This window comes from Hylobates moloch, unplaced genomic scaffold (genome assembly GCF_009828535.3).
Source record: "Hylobates moloch isolate HMO894 unplaced genomic scaffold, HMol_V3 SCAFFOLD_15, whole genome shotgun sequence".
In the NCBI taxonomy this organism is placed as follows: Eukaryota; Metazoa; Chordata; class Mammalia; order Primates; family Hylobatidae; genus Hylobates; species Hylobates moloch.
In genome coordinates this window covers 14,495,021-14,512,302 of record NW_026652290.1, presented here as the reverse complement: position 1 = coordinate 14,512,302, position 17,282 = coordinate 14,495,021, and the positions used below count along the sequence as shown (strand labels likewise).

Here is a 17,282-nt window from a genome sequence, read left to right as displayed (position 1 = left end):
AAGGTCTGTGGCTACATATTGTTCCTGAAAATGTTCAGGAAATGCCACCCCAAAATATGCCACTATGGTAGCTGATTACATTAAACTGGAGTTTCTGTGGGACAACAGATGCAGGCAGAGTCTTTCTCTGGGATCCCCTTATCTGCCTAGGGACAGATCCTCCAAAAAGAACTTCTTAATTGTCATCAATACCCCTGCTGTCCCCCAGTTTTATCAATCAGAGATTAACTCATATCCCAGAAGGGGTAACTGGAAGTTCATGCCACACCCAGACAAACTGTGTCACCTCTTCTTCTATGGACCCCATCATCTTTCCCCCAAATCATTTATACCCCCTAACTTGTCTGCATCCCCTCTCTCTTCTCCCTTATAAAGAGGGTATAATAAGCTTTTAAGTCTAACTGGTTTCTTGAGTATTCACTTTTCTTTCCTATAAAAGAAAATTCACTTGATAAATGCATATACACTTTCTCCTGTTAATCTGTATTATAGTTTGGATATCTATCCCTGCCCATATCTCATGTTGAGTTGTAATCCCTAATGCTGAGGGTGGGGTTGCCGTGGGGCCAGGTGGTTTGGATCATGCAGGCAGATCTCTCATGGCTTGGTGCTGTCTTCATGACCATGAGTGAGTTCTTGCAAGGTCTGGTCATATAAAAGTGTGTGGCATCTCTCTTCCCCCCAGACACTTGTATCTCTCTCTTGCTTACTTCTGCTTTCACCATGTGGAGTGCTTGCTCTCCCTTCACCTTCCTCCACGATTGTAAACTTTCTAAGGCAACCCCAGAAGCAGATGTGGGCACTATGCTTACTGTCCAGTCTGCATAACCATGAGCCGATTAAGCTTCTTTTCTTTATAAATTACCCAGTCTCAGGTATTTATAGCAATGCAAGAACAGCCTAATATAGAAAATTGGTACTGAGAGTGGGGCATTGCTACAAAGACACCTGAAAATGTGAAAGTGGCTTTGAAACTGAGTGACAGGCAGAGGTTGGAAGAGTTTGGAGGACTCAGAAGAGGACAGAAAGATGAGGGAAAGTTTGGAATTGCTTAGCGTTACATGGTTGTAACTAAAATGCCAACAGTGATATGGAAAATGAAGTCCAGGCTGACATGGTCTCAGATGGAAATGAGGAACTTATTGGGAACTGGAGCAAAGGTGACTCATGCATGAACTTGGCTGCATTGTGCCTCTGCTCTAGGGATCTATGGAAGTGTCAGCTTCATAGTGATAATTTAGGTATCTGGTAGAAGAAATTTCTAAGCAGCAAATTGTTCAAGATGTACCATGGCTTCTTCTAACTAACTGCCTACGTTCAGATGTAAGAGCAAAGAAATGACCTAAATTTGGAACTTATATTTAAAAGGGAAGAAGAGTGTAAAAGTTTAGAAAATTTGCAGCCTGGCCACATGGCAGAAAAGAAAAGGCTTTTTGGGGAAACAAATTCAAGCAGGCTGTGAAGCAACCACTTGCTAGAGATATGTGCATAACTAAAAGGGAGCCAAGTGCTAATATCCAACACAATGGGAAAAATGCCTCAAAGGAATTTTAGAAATCTTCTAAAAAACCCCTCCCATCACAGGCCCACAAGACTAGGAGAAAATAATGGTTTTGTGGGTAGGGCCTAGGGCCCTGTTGCTTTGTGCAGACTTGGGACACTGCTCCCTGCATCCAGGTCACTCCAGCTCTGGCCTTAGCTCGAAGGGCCCCAGACATAGCTTGCTTGAGTTGCTGCTTCAGAGACTGCAAGCCATAAGCCTTGGTGGCTTCTATGTGGTGTTAAGCCTTCAGGTCCATGGAATGCAAGAGTTATGAGGCTTGGTAGCCTCTTAGTTGATTTCAGAGGATGTATGGGAAAGCTTGGGTGCCCAGACAGAAGCCTGCTGCAGGGGTGGAGCCTCCGCAGAGAATCTCTACTAGGGAAGGACAGAGGGGAAATGTGGGTTGGAGCTCACATACACAGTCCCCACTGGGGCACTGCCTAGTGGAGATGTGAGAAAGGGTCACCATCCTCCAGACACCAGAAGAGTAGATCCACCAGCAACTTCCACCTTGTGCATGGAAAAGCTGTGACAGCAGTCTCAGGGACTAAACCCTGCAAAGCCACAGATGTGGAGCTGCCCAAGGCCTTGTGAACCTACCCCTTGCACCAGTGTGCTCTGGATGTGGGCCATGGAGTCAAAGGAGATTATTTTGGAGCATTAAGATTTTATGAGTGCCCTGCTAAGTTTTAAACTTGTGTGGGGCCTGTAGAGCTTTTATTTTGACTAATTTCTTCCTTTTGGAATGGGAATGTTTATCTAATGCCTGTTTGTACAATGCCCCTACTGTATCTCAGAAGTAACTAACTTGTCATAGGTGGAAGGGATTTGCCTTGTCCCAGATAAGACTTTAGACTTTTGAGTTAATGCTAGAATAAGTTAAGACTTTGGGGAATTTGGGGGAAGGAATGATTGTATTTTGCAATGGGAGAAGGAAATAAAATTTGGGGTGGGCCAGGGCAGAATATAGTTTGGGTATTTGTCCCCACCCAAATCTCATGTTGAAATGTATTCTCCAGTGCTGGAGGGGGGACCTGGTGGGAGGTGTTTTGTGTTTTGATCATGGGGGCGAATCTCTGATGGCTTGGTGCTTCATTACCTTCAAGGAGACATGACAGAACTGCCCAGAAGAACTACAAGTATTGCTAAGAATAGAAGTCATTTTGTACTAGTTACCTGCTTTGTGTTTTTCAACAGAATGACAACACTCTCCATGGTGTTTCTAAATAACAGGTTACTTATGACTAATCTTGAATAGCTCCCATATAGTCTTTATGATAGTGAGTTTTCATGAGATCTGGTCATTTAAAAGTGGTGGCACCTCCTTCCTCAACTCTGTCTCTCACTTACTCCTGCTTTCACCATGTGATGTGCCTGCTCCCCCTTCACTTTCCACCATTTTGTAAGCTTCCTGAGGCCTCCCCAGAAGCAGGTGCTGGCATTATGCTTCCTGGAGAACCTGCGGAACTATGACCCAATTAAACATTTTTTTTTTCCAGCATTTGTTTATTTATCTATTTTTCTTTTTTCTTTTTTTAAATTGTACATTAAGTTCTTGGATACAGGTGCAGAACGTGCAGGTTTGTTACATAGGTATATATGTGCCATGGTGGTTTGCTGCGCCCATGAACCCATAACCTACATTAGGTATTTCTCCTAATGCTATCCCTCCCCTAGCCCCCGAACCCCCGACAGGCCCCAGTGTGTGATGTTCCCCTCCCTGTGTCCATGTGTTCTTACTGTTTTCTTTAAAACAGGTTTAAATTACCTAGGTTTTAAATTACCCAGTCTCAGATATTTATAGCAATGTAAGAATGGACTGATACAATCTGCCTCTTGTCAGCTTATTTTATAGACTCAAGTTCTGAACAATCATAAGTTCTACTGAATTACTGAACTTGAGGCTAGAGGGAAAGTCTTCCCTCCCCTACATCACACAAACTTACAAAGTTGAGTAGCTGCATCAGAGGCCATGTGGTCCACAAAGCTTAAAATATTTACTACCTTAAATATTATCCTAGTTTCTTTGAGTCTTTACAGAAGAGTTTGCCATACGCTGCTCTAAAGCCCAAGGATGTTTCTGCTGCTGATTAACTTTTTTGTTGGTTAGATTGTTCTGTGAAATAAATTGTAAGCTCCACGAGGGCCTTACTTGTCTTATTTACCACTATATCCCTAACAGCTAAAGCAATATGTGATGTATAGGCACTTACTAATTATATTTTGAAGAAATAAATGAATGAATAATTGAATAATACAAAGATGATATTTATCCTCAAGGAAATTTCATCCCTCATAAGAGAGTTAGTACTCCTAAGACTATAAAAACATCAGTGCAGACAGTTCTCCAAACACCCATTTATCCTACATCTCCCCATGGCAGATACCAGCTTATAAACAGAAAACACAAAAGTGATACTATTTGTTTTTACGTATCATCTTCCTCAGGACTGGTAATAGAGCTCAGTATGAAATTTTATATTATTATTATTTTTTCAACTTTTAAATTTTGGGGTACATGTGGAAGTTTGTTATTCAGGTATATTGTGTGATGCTGAGGTTTGGGGTATGAATGACCCTTGCACCCAGGTACTGAATATAGTGCCCAACAATTAGTTTTCCAAACCTTGAAGCCCTCCCCGCTCTCCCCTCTAGTAGTCCTCTGTGTGTGTTGTTGCCATGTTTATGTTCATGAGTATCCAATGTTTAGCTTCCACTTATAAGTGAGAACATGCAGTATTTGGTTTTCTGCTCCTGTGTTAATTCACTTAGGATAATGGCCTTCAGCTACGTAAATGTTGCTGCCAAGGACATTATTTTGTTCTTTTTTATGGCTGTGTAGTATTCCATAGCATATATTGACCACATTTTCTTTATCCAGTCCACCATTGATGGGCACTTAGGTTGATTCTATGCCTTTGCTATTGTGAATGGTGCCTTTATCAACATGTGAGTGCATGAAACTTTTGGTGAATGATTTGTTTTCTTTTGAATATATACCCAGTAACAGGATTGTTGGTTTGAATAGTAGTTCTGTTTTAAGTTCTTTGAGAAATCTCCAAACTGCTTTCCACAGTGGCTGAACTAATTTACATTCCCACCAACACTGTATAAGCATTCCCTTTTCTCCACAGCGTCGCTAACATCTGTTGTTTTTAAAGTTATTAATAATGGCTATTCTCACTGGTGTGAGATGATACCTCATTGTGGTTTAGATTTGCATTTCTCTGATGCTTAGTGATAGCACTTTTTTCATATTGTTGACTGCTTGTATGTCTTCTTTTGAAAAGTGTCTGTTCATGTAAAAGTGTTTAATTAAATTTGTTAATTCTGTAATTGAATTACTAGAAATGTGACTCCTCCAATATTAATGTGTGTTATATTGTAACTTTTAAGATATATTCAAATGTATACATTTAATTTGAACTATTTCTGGAGGTAAGCTAGCTATGTGTGACAATAGTCTATGAATCTGGTACAACCTCCAATGCAGCAATTCCATTCTCAGCAATTTTTTTCTAAAGAAATTATTATGGATGAATACAAAGACATGACTACATTGGAGGGATATTTGTAGTGACAAAATCTGGATGTGATTTAGCTATTTTATAAATGAGAGGTTGATTTCATAGGTAATGGTACAATCATATGATTACTCTATAGCCATGAAAAGTAATGGAGTAGAAGAGTGACAGGAAAAAAATTGGGCTTTTTAAATGAAAATAAAAACAGGGCTATAAAAACTCTCATACAATAAATTTTTTTAAGTTTAAATATATTTAAAAATGGAGAAAAACAGAATGATATACAACAAAATGTTAATTTTGATGTGATTAGTTTTCTCTTTTTTCTTCTATTCACATACTTATATTTTCTAAAATTTAATAGTAAACATGCATGACTTTTGCAGAAAGAAAAAAGGTATTTTCAGTTAATACTTTGAAGAATATTAATTCTGAGGCTTTGTAAAGGGGAAACAAATCAATAGCAATCTAAAAGCATTTATTAGACTTTTTAAAAGGCAGCTATAAATAGCCCAGCAAGGCAGACAATCGTACAGACATTTAAAGTCAGACATTGATGCTGTAATTTTTGCTGGAACAGTTTACAGAAACAAATATAGTGACGTTTAATTCATCTAAGTAAAACCAGATCTCATTTAAAACAAGGAGGTGGGAGGAAGAGGGAGTCAGATCACATTTGGCCACTGGAGAGCAATTGGAGAAATCATGAAAACAGTGGGTAACAAATCAGGGATGAAGCAGAGTTAGCATTAAATGGGCACCAAATGCATTTCCCCTTTTTGGTGTCTCCTTTTGTCTCTTTCCCATTCCAAACCATATTAAACTGTTAATATCTGTATTTCTTGGCTTGTATAACAATGTCTGTTTTAAGAATCTTTCTTTTATCTTAATATTTTCAATAACTTTGGAAAGAAAATGTTAAAAATTGTGCTATTTTGCAACTTTCCTACTTTGAGGTCTCTATTGCTAGCTAGATGTACAAAACTCAAGTAAATGGTCCTTTAAATTAATGAGTTCTGAGGAGGGCAATTATGTATTCATGATGCAGGTTTGCCTAAATAGCTGTCCCTAGCTAGATATTCATAACCTCAAGCTACATATTCATAACCTCCAACACCTCGTGTAGATATCCTTACAAGCAGTATAGTGTAGTGGTGTTTTTTAAAGTGTAGTCAACTATTTGCTTTCAGATTCTAGGGGAGCATCTTACACTTGTAGATTCTCGAGTTTCACCCCAATCCTGATTTGGTTGGTCCTCAATTGATTCTTACGCGTTTTGGAGATTGAGACCTTTAGTTTCAAAAATCGAGACCTAGATTCTGATACATAAGAATTTGAGTTTAAATACCTGCTTGATTGCTAATAAGACGGTGCACGTTTGCACCGACTAATCAACCTCTTTGAGCCTCGGTTTGCCCATCTGAAAATGCAGATCAGTGGATTGCTATGAGGATAAAAAGAAGCTGTGCTTCTAAACCTCCTTTCATACTAGGTGGTATTGTTTAGTTTTTAATCACAGTGCATGTAGCTATGACTACAGTCTTAGCCAAACCAAATAACGAATGGAAAGTGGAATTATCTTATGCAGATTAATATCATCATTCAAGTGTAGATCCAAATGGGGAGAGAGTTAACTGGCATTTTTCCCCCACCATTAATTATAAAATTGGCAATTTCCCAGACTTGTTTCAGAATTCTGTTTTAGCATCTAATTGCCTTGACCTTCATTACCTTCAGGGAGACATGACAGAACTGCCCAGAAGAACTACAAGTATTGCTAAGAATAGAAGTCATTTTGTACTAGTTTACCTGCTTTGTGTTTTTCAAAAGAATGACAACACTCTCCATGGTGTTTCTAAATGCCAGGTTACCTATGACTAATCTTTAATAGCTCCCATATAGTTTTGTATGGGAGCTGCTTTGGTTGAACCTAACTGTTCGTTTCAAAACAAATGTAATTTATGGAAGGCATATGTGTCATGACTTTTGACCCTCTCAAAATTTGGTATTTATGGTATGCCAACAGAAATCCAACTCCTATCTCTCTGTTGCTATTTTCCCATTTGTGAGAACTGCCTGCAAACTGTCCTCTTTGGCAATTTACAGAGAGTCTATTTATTAGTCTATTCAATCTGCTGGGAATCATTGAACTCACAGATGTGATTTACTCGTAGACCAGAAACTCCCTGGATAGTGTCTACAACTTCTTTGACCTTTAAGTGATTGGGTTTCTGTTTTAAGCTGTTGCAATGAAAACTCAGGACATCTTTATTGGAAAGGAAAATAAAGTAAGTGTTATTAGCTGATGGCTCAATTCCCATTTTCCCTGTGGATATAGATAAATTAAGAAGACCTTAAAAATACAAGACAAAAGATCTTCCTAGGAAGATCCAGATAGATTGCGTCTTGAGACAATACCTTAAGCTATATGTTGCTTGTCACATGAGATTAATTTTCTATTAGTGTGTGCCTTCTCAAGGCCTCTTAGCAGGGAAGCATTACCACTTACTACAGATAATAGAAGATTTAGAGAGCTGACAGGATTTAGTGTATTTGATAGAATCTTGAATTTCCATGTATTTTTTTAATACTTTCTCTTCCAATCACACTTTTTGTCTCCATGATAGTGCTATAGAAGAAGAATGAATCATCCTGTACTGATTTGGAAGGTTGGAATTTTATTATCTGTGAATACCTATGCACACAGCAGCAACCCAAGTTAGTAATATTTTCCTTAAAAAGAAAAGTGATACTGTTCCCAGCATTTCTCAGCCTGGAATATTCATGTTGATGGGCAACAAAGAACTGAGTTTGGGGAATATGGGAGCACTTTTCCCTTAAACCATGATGGTAAGGTGTTTAAACCTTCACGGGAAGAGTTTCTATACCATTTAGCCAAATATACCAATGACAGTAATGGACTGGAAAAAATTATGGACACATCTTTGTGTACTTTTAAATTCAATCAACATTCAACTATATCTGAAGTATTGTGAAGACTACGATTAAGAATTATGAGGAATATTACTGCTGTTGAGAAGTTCAGTCTTGCCAAGAAAACCACAGCCCTGCTGTCAATACAGCTCTTTGAGAATATAGACTTCTATGGTGGAATAATATCAAAGTGAGAAAGATGCTGCTAGATCCAAAAGAAAGGTGACTAGGGTTAAGACTTTTCCCACCATTTAAGGAGCAAAGATGCTTCCCTGGTATTTGGCTTGGGTGGTTGCTTCTTGATTTTCTAGGCAAATGAAGGAAGTTGGTGCCATAGACAAGCCATAAAAGGAAAGTAGTGAGAAATCAATTTGCATTTGACTTGGAATAAATTATATGCTTTGAAAAAAATGCCCCATTAAAACTGATTTTTTGTTCCCTTGAAATCAAGCTATCAGATGAGAAAGATGTAACCAAGGAGAACATTCGGGTTGTTGAGCAGAAGGAAGTTTAGGAATTTTAATTTTAATTCCTTGGGCTAATTCATCCGGCAGATAATCTACCTATGAAAATTTGAGTGGTGCTTGCCTTGAACAAATAGGTTTACTGCATCCAAAACAAAATTATTTCTTAGCCAAGAATGTGTACGGTATAGCTACATGGAGAAAGATTTCCAATATGTATTTAAAAATCAGTAATTTTAGATACTGATTTAATTGAATATTATTTGTAATAATTTTAACTGTAGACCACATGGCCTTGTTTTATTTGAGGTTGATTAGAGAAGTGGACAGGGATGAGATGAATATTTTCTCTGGTAATAAAATTACCTTTTGCTTTAACTTAATCAAAATGCCATTTTGTACCCATAAATGATAGATAATATTTATGAAAAGAACAGTCAACTGATGGGTTTGGGAGTACTGCAGAACTTTAAAACATAACTGGAAGGATTATCCTATAAACTGACACTATTTTTTTTTCATTCATGGAGTTCAAGACGAGAGGAAGAAATACTGGCCTTTTAGCTGAGAATTATAAACATCATTGGCATTTGAACTCCCAAATCTCATGTAATTTTCCCCTAGAAACATAGACTGGATGCCCTCATTAAAAAAAAAAAAAATTAGAAACCAGTCCTCAAAGACAGATTGTTGACAACTTGTGAATGTGCCCATGCCAGCTCCCTTATCCAGAAACATTTACGAGAGAAGACATAATAGTCTGAAGGGATATGTGTCCTGTTATTCATATTTGGCTAAATGTCACTAAAACCTTGTGAAAACCAAAAGAAGTGCAAGGCCCTGCCCATCAACCCCTAGCCCTCAAGGACTCATACTTGGTTCTTGGGTTCTTGGTCCCAGGGGCACCTGAGTGTGGCAACACATCATCTATGCTGTGCCATCAAGCAAAGCAGGTCTCCACTTCCTCTCCTGAGCAGGACCACTCTGATGTATATTCTTCTCATTTGAATCAAAGAATGTTCTTTGTATGAAAGCAACACATTGGGATTGGTGACCGTATTAGTTAGTTTTCACACTGCTGATAAAGACATACCTGAGACTGGGTAATTCATATACAGAAAAAGAGGTTTAATGGGCTCACAGTTCCACGTGGCTGGGGAGGTCTCATAATCGTGGTGGAAGGCAAAAGGCACTTCTTTCTTGGCAGCAGCAAGAGAGAGAATGAGAGCTAAGCAAAAGGGGTTTCCCCTTATAAAACCATCAGATCTCGTGAGACTTACTACCACGAGAACAGTATGGGGAAAACTACCCCATGATTCAGTCTCCCATCTGGTCCCTCCCACACACATGGGAATTATGGGAGCTACAACTGAAGATGAGATTTGGGTGGGGACACAGCAAAACCATATCAGTGACCCTGCCTGTCTGCAGGCATATGTACCCTGTTCGTTTCCCCAAAGATATTTTACTACCAGTTTAATAGAACAGCACTAATCAAAATCTCAGCTATCTAAGCAGTAATGGCCAGGAGGTCTAATAGTACAGCCAAGTATTCAGTGTGGTACAACTTTGAAGGTCCAGCCTGCAGACAGCCTATGATGCTAATCAAGGTTTTTCTGTGTGCTCCCCGCTTCTGCTTTTAGTGAGACCTTCCCCTTAGCCCAGCTCCATCTCCTCTTTTTGGGGCTCAGTGCTGTGTCACTCTCCCATAATCCTAATGGCCATCTTAAGAAGCAGGTTGTATTATATCTTTTGTGTTTTGCAAACTATATCTTTTGTGTTTTGCAAATTAACAAGCTAAGCAAAAAAACTAACATTGCAACCCAGATCTCTATAACTGGTGTGAGTGGCGCATAATGGTTAATGTCACACTCATGCCCTCAGATGTGCATATCTTCTGTATACACAGCTTGAACCATGTTTTCTAGAATTAAGGAGATTATATCCTATTCCTTGCAACTCCAGACACCAGGATTGTAGTGAACTATTTCAGCGTCTGATGTGATTTTTAATTTTTTCTGAGATACAGCTACTCACTCTCCTTATAATATCAGCCCTTGATATACACACTGGGGGACAAAAGTACAAGTAGCAAGTGACTGTATCAGACCTCCACCAGACCAAACCATTAAGAATCTAAAACATCAGCAAGGAAAGAGGTCAAAGGAAGCTGAGACGTGGGAGGGGTGCTCTGAGTGAGAGCTAATTGAGTGATGCCTTTTCATGCGGAGGAATGTTTCCAGTTGTGGGATTACGTGGCCAGTGGGTAGACTGGAGGGAAGGCTTGTTGTCTTCAGACACCCTTTGGAATGAAGCCAAAGTGTTTTAACACAAAAGGAAAAACAGTCCAGTGTGGGTGATGTCACAGGGCATCCTGAGGAAAGCAGCAAGCATAAAGCTTCTCACTACGTGGATCCAAAGTATACAGAATTATCTTGGCATTAATTCCTTCTGCAGCAAGAAGCTGGACTCTTAGTGAAGAACTAGCTCTCATCATAAAGACTCGATGCTGGAAATGAGTGTGTGTGTGTGTGTGTGTGTGTGCACGAAGTGTGTAGGTGTGTAAGTCTGGTTCCTGATCTGAGAGTTAGAGATCAACATTCCAGTCTCCTTGTAGGCTCTAGGTTGTCTGTGAAATCGCTGTGAAGGACCAAAGTCTGTTTTCACTAGGTAGACAGAAAATCGTCCTGTTTGTCTTAAGGACACTGTCAAGCTGTGATCAGAAATTTGCCTTTTAATATAATAATGGTGATTATTAGATATGGGAAGGACAGGGGTACAGAAGAGTGACCCAAAACAAAAAAGCACTTTATGTCAGCAGCAGCCCTGCATTAATGAAATGAAATGAGACATTCACACCATAACAGGTGACGATGGAGAGTCTGTTAGTCATGTCAAATTAGAAAAGAATGCCTGAGACTGGGAAGCAGAAAAGCACATTTCCATCTTCCTGTCTGGAGAAACTTTACAGGATTGAAGTATGTATTGTCATCACAATTGAGAACTGTTTAAGTAGTAGCAGTGCCTTCCCCTTTGAAGAGGGTGTATTTCCTAACATTGTAGGTGCGGACAGCCAGGTTTCTGGGTCTTTTAGCCTTGGGAGATCCTTGCTGATGGAATACAGCTTTCACAGCTCCATGCTAGCAGATTGTGGGGCTGGGGAGCTGCGAGGATCATCCCAGCGGCTGGGAGCAGTTATTTAGGGAGAAGATAGTAAATCTTCAACTAAGTATTATTAGATCTGACACGTGGATTAAAAGGCAATGTAATGGCCAGACTTCTAAGGTCGAAAGCCAAGAGTTTAGGATTGCCCACTGGAGTGTGGCATTTTCTGTTCTTGGTACACATCCAGCTATGATTGTGAAAGGATGGAAATTCAGTTGAGCTGCTGGAACAGGGAGTAAAGAGGGGCAGGGCTTTAGTTAATCAGCTTAACAGGTGCCCAGTGAGAGAACAGGGGAAGAGAAAGGGGGGAAAACCCAGTGTTGGGGAAGTTAGGAAAAGGGATAATAGGCAGTATGTAGATATTTGTGTAGGTAAGAAGTCTGCATCAAATAGGTATGGCAAAAACAGTAAGTGGGATCCAGATATGGAGTTGGGGTTTAGGACCTCCAAACTGAGAGAGGATAATCAGATAGCAATTATCAGCCAGAGAGAAACACTTCTTATGTGCCAGGCATTTTATGCCCATGAAATATGTTTAATTCTCCCAGTTACCCTGAGAACAAGGGATCAATATTATCCTCATTTTAAAGATAAAGAATTGAAGCTTAACTAGTTTGGGATATTTATTCAGGGTCATAGGATAATACATGTTGGGAAAAAAAAATGAGAAATTTATCTCATTTTATTACTAAAGTTTTAAGCCTTACTAATAAAAGGAACTGTTGGACATGGAATCAGAGTGATGGTGGCTATTTGGACCTGAACTCAGGAAAAAACAACCCTTAGTCACTAGGACTGGAGCACAGGTTCAGAGCAGAACTCACTGCAAGAAATGCTCACTGAGTCCCCTGAGATGAGTTTTGTAGCCACTCACTTAGGAGTTCTAGGAATGACCCGTCCCACGGCCTAGAGCAGAGGGGCCTGCGTGTGGAATCAAATGCCCTCAGCTCTAGGGACTGGAGAAACTCAGAAGCAGGGAAATTTAGGCAACTGATGATACTAAACAGTTATCAGTGTCAAGCTCAGTGGGCTAGCAAAAACGGGCAAGGAGAAAGGGAGGGAGGAAGGTGAATAGGGTTAAAAATATGTCTTTCCCAGAAAATCAAGGCAAAGATTCAACAAAAATAGTTTTCTAGCCACAGAGAATTCCCAGTGGAAGTAGTGAATGCTGGTTTATTGGGAGATACTTAACATCTGAAATGTAATGTTTGATTCCTGGTACCTCTTTTGTTTAATAGAGGTCACTATAGTGATGAAGGAGTGGAACAGGACCCTCCTTCAAAAGTGACAATGGTAGAAGAAGCCACTGGGACACGGCCACTTTAAAGCAGATATGTTGATGTGGTCATTTATAGAGATCAAAATGCAAAATGACCGATTCGTCTCTATTAAACTATGCGCACACAAAAGAATGTCCCTAGCCCTAACTTTCATCTTGACCCTCATTACCCCTCGTGTCAGCCCATCCCAACATACCTTCCCTGACCTCAACTGCGTGACTGACCCGCAGAGACTGGGCTCACCAGACGGGCAAGGCCCAGGGTGGAATGTGGATATCTGAAATCAGGAAAAAGAAAAAACAGAGAAGAAACTATTAAAGATGATATATACTCGCATATTCAAAGCTTTTATTGAACATCAGCTATGTTCCCTGTACTGTGATCTAGGTATGCTGAGATAGTCAAAACATGGCCCTGGCTGCAATTGGGTCACACCCTTGAATGCAGTTACGAATACTCTGTATTCATGCAGTAGAGACAGGGGCCCTGCTCTACGGTGCTACAAAGGACGGGGCTAGAATCTGCTTATGAATTTTACAGGGATGTAGATTTAATGTCTGTATCGTGAATGTTTTTATTGTTAGTACCTTACAACAGAAACAATCTACTGAGTATTAACTGTGAATTTGGATAATCAACTTGAAGAATTTAAAGAGGAGCTTCCTGAGTTTGCTAGATGGCTGAACTAGAAAACTCTGAAGTTCTCTTTTAACATTAGTATTTAAAGGTTTTATGTTATGCCATTTTCTTATTAACTGGTAAATAGCACTCCAATTTTATGAGATAAGCAGTGGTGAAAGTCTTTCCAAGAAGATTGGAAATAAACAGTGTCAGACTTCGGCTTCTCAATAAAGTCAAAAGACTTGAGTCTTCTAAATTTTTTTTTTAAATTGTGAGCCATATTTGTCATGCCAACAGGACAGATCATCCTGACCCATGTTTTGGTACTATCTGTGCCTTTGCTCATTGCATTGACTTCTTAATTTTAGCTGACCTGTTTTCATTTTCATTTTGTAATTCTGCATATGGCTCAATGATAACAAAACACTCAGACTGGATCAAGGATTTTCTGAGCAACAATTAAAACAATACGACTCAGCAGAATGGCTACAAGGGAAGTCTCTAAGGATAGATGTTTCTGTTTCTCACTCTTGTGTTTCAGGGTGCCCCTGAATCTCACTGTGATGTTGGGTGTGTTGCATCTTGAAGGTGACCCAAGCTCAGGTTTTGATGATATGGCTTATTAGGTTCTTATCATGACTTGTGATTCCAGATGGATTATTAAGTGATGCAAACAAAACAGTGCCTTTACTTTCATCACTTAGATTTGATTTTTGAGTCAGTCTAGTTTCTGTTTGAATCTCATCTCCAACATTTACCTATGTGAACTCAGAGCAGTTGTTTTACCTCTGTGTTCCCTGTCTTTTTAAAAGGGACAATTCTAAGAATTAAATCAGATAGCATTGTAAAATACTAGGTATCTCATAAATGTCAGTAGTTTTTGCCTGAAGCTTAAGCTCTCAAGCAAAATAGCAACTTCTACTTTGGCTGATTTGAGGCAGCTACTGTGACAATGGTAGAAGAAACCATCAGGAGAAACCACTTTAAAGCAGATATTCTGATGTGGCCTCTTAATAAAGATCAAAATGAACATTATTTGTCTCTGTTAAACTATGCACACATAAAATAATGTCTCTTGCCATAACTTTCTGTTCGACCCCCATGACTCCTCATGCCAGCCCATCGCAACATACCTTCCCTCACCTCAGCTGCATGGCTGACCTGCAGAGATTGGGCTCACCAGACAGGCAAGGTCCGGAGTGGAATGTGGATGTCTGAAAGCTGAAGATTAAATATTGCAGGTCAGAAAACCATGGCAGAAGCAGGTCAGGGCTGGTATTAATTGCCAGAGGCACCTTTGATATTGCAACTGTATTCCACCTTCCTCATTACAAAATTGCAATTGGCTTGTATTTTCTGGAGAGCAAAACATGTATTCTTTGGAATTGTACCACTTGGTATATTACTGAGCGCTTAGCTATTAATCCCCTATCACTCTCTATCAGTTTCTCTCCTCTCTAAAATGGAGCTAACAATAATTGTCTCCATTTACCTTGTGCTCCTTGTGTGTCAGGTACACAATTATCATCAAATGAAATTAAATAATATCTAAGATATAGATACTAGTAAAGGCTTTCGAAAAGGAGGCAGAGAGAAGCTTAGTAATTTGGGGGAAGGTCACACTGCCAATGCGTAGCCAATTTGGTCTCTACCTTGCAGATTGTAGACTTTCAGAACTTCTAATCTTTTTAAAAAAATATAATTGTGAGTCATATTTGTCAGGCCAACAGGACAGATCATCCTGACCCATGTTTTGGTACTATCTGTGCCTTTACTCCTTGCATTGACTTCTTAATTTTAGCTGACCTGTTTTCATTTTCATTTTGTAATTCTGCATATGGCTCAATGATAACAAAACACTCAGACTGGATCAAGGATTTTCTGAGCAACAATAAAAAAAAATACCCGCACTCCATCTGAATTCTCAGGATTATTTCAAGATTCATGGGAAATTTTTTAAAAGGCAGGGGAGGGATTTTAAAAAGAATAGCTTAACATGTTTCATAAGTAAGTCATTTATGGCTAAACCCATGGCCAGGCATCTATACTGTCTTAGAATTTTCACATGGATAAGCTGCCTTCCTTCAACTTGTGCCACTTCTTCTAGTGAAACGGAAACCTGAAGGCATGGAATATAGTAGGTGTTATTTACTCCATAGCAACAGTCCAGATTACAAATTGAAAGAAAGCAGTGAGCAGAAGAAAAACATTAAAAGTTCAAAAGCCCCATGCTTTTATACTTAGTCAGATTTCAATGCTTGAAGGGCTTATTATTTATTGAAATTACCTTTTAGCAGTTGTTTTTCTAAAGAGTCTTTACATCACTTCTGTCTATATTTTTAGTTGTGAAGATGTAATTAATCCCAAATTGATGTCAACGTATTTTATTACACAGTTTCAAATTCGCGATGCTACTTTGCCGTCACTTTGCAACAGTGGAAGAATGACAAAGACATACAAAAAAGATGGTTTTATGAATGACTGTTTTCCACAGGAAATGAAAGATTCACCTCTTCCACGTTGCTGCACGTCAGTAAGTTATGTCAGCTGGCTAAGTCATCATCCTCTTAGTCTCTCTCTGTCTCTGAATGTTACTTCCCTTAATGGATCTGCAAATGGCACTGACATTTTTAATCTGTTTGGCTCAGCATTCCCCAGAGATATATGAGAGAAAGAAAACCTATTCCCAGCCGTAGACCATGCCTCCATAAAGCATGACTACTGAGCCAAAAAAAGCATCATAAAGGTGCATATTAGCGGGGATACATGCAAAAAGGATGAGCTTAAGAGAGCAGACAAGCAATTAGTTCAGGCTTGGAACACTTTTAATCCACGACACGATCTTACCTTAGTGAAAGATGATGAAGTGCAGATCTGAACCCCATGTCCTTTTCATCTCGTAAGAGCACCGTAGCTGAGCATCTCAGGGCGCTTTTCTCTTGGCCCTGTTAGTACCCTTCTGAAGCTGTCAGCACCTACCGCCATGGAGATGAGAAACCCCACAGGAGAATCCCTCTCTTCTTTGCCTTTCCGGATACATTCACCACAGACAAAGGCCACTGAGTTCTCAGCTTCGCTCTAGTGAATCGACACTTTCTTTAACTGGTTCCCATGCCTACGCATAGTAGATAGCCTTGCCAATGGTGGCGGACAGAAAACAAGAATCAAGAATAGCCTTCTTCCATGCCCATTTACATCTTTGTTTTCTGATCAAACCTCTGGAAGCTTATATAATAATAAAAATCTTTCCATATCACAAAAGTGGCCACACATTACCCCTAAATTTCTTACTGTCCTGGAAGGCTGGATTTTCTCTTACTGACACCTCCAGGTCTTGTACAACCTCTTCCAAGTGTGTTCTTCTTAAGTGTGGGTGCTCTGTGATTGTGACAGCAAAGATTTTTCTATGCAAATGCACACTTTGTCTGACTATGTAACCCTATGCCTATGGCAAACAGCATCTTGCCCAACATATTTCATTTGGGTTTCAAGGAAGCGTGTGCCCCCAGAAAGACTATCAACAACCTCAGTAGTGACTCCAAGGATAAAGTTTAGATGTTCTTTCAACATGCTGGTCTTGTTTTGCAGTTTGTTTGTTTGTTTCCTCTAAATTTCAGATAAGAGAGGGAGCAAGTTTCTTGTTAAGAAGCATTACTGGCCAGGCGCAGTGGCTCATGCCTGTAATCCCAGCACTTTGGGAGGCTGAGGCGGGAGGATGGTTTCAGCTCAGAAGTTTAAGACCAACCTGGGC

At 39.6% G+C, this 17,282-nt stretch overlaps 1 protein-coding gene across 2 annotated transcripts in view; it reads right to left on the bottom strand.

Moving 5' to 3' along the window:
• The window catches only part of KCNJ16 (potassium inwardly rectifying channel subfamily J member 16), a 29,402-nt gene extending 12,956 nt beyond the window's left edge, over nt 1-16,446 (bottom strand). The window contains exon 1 of one of the 2 annotated variants that reach the window (XM_032177814.2): nt 16,379-16,446. The gene's annotated coding sequence lies outside the window, so the exon portion shown is untranslated. Of the gene's footprint in view, nt 1-13,106; nt 13,125-16,378 lie in introns of those variants that run through there. The other variant, XM_032177815.2, reaches the window with a different exon arrangement.
• Nucleotides 16,447-17,282: the final 836 nt, after the last annotated feature.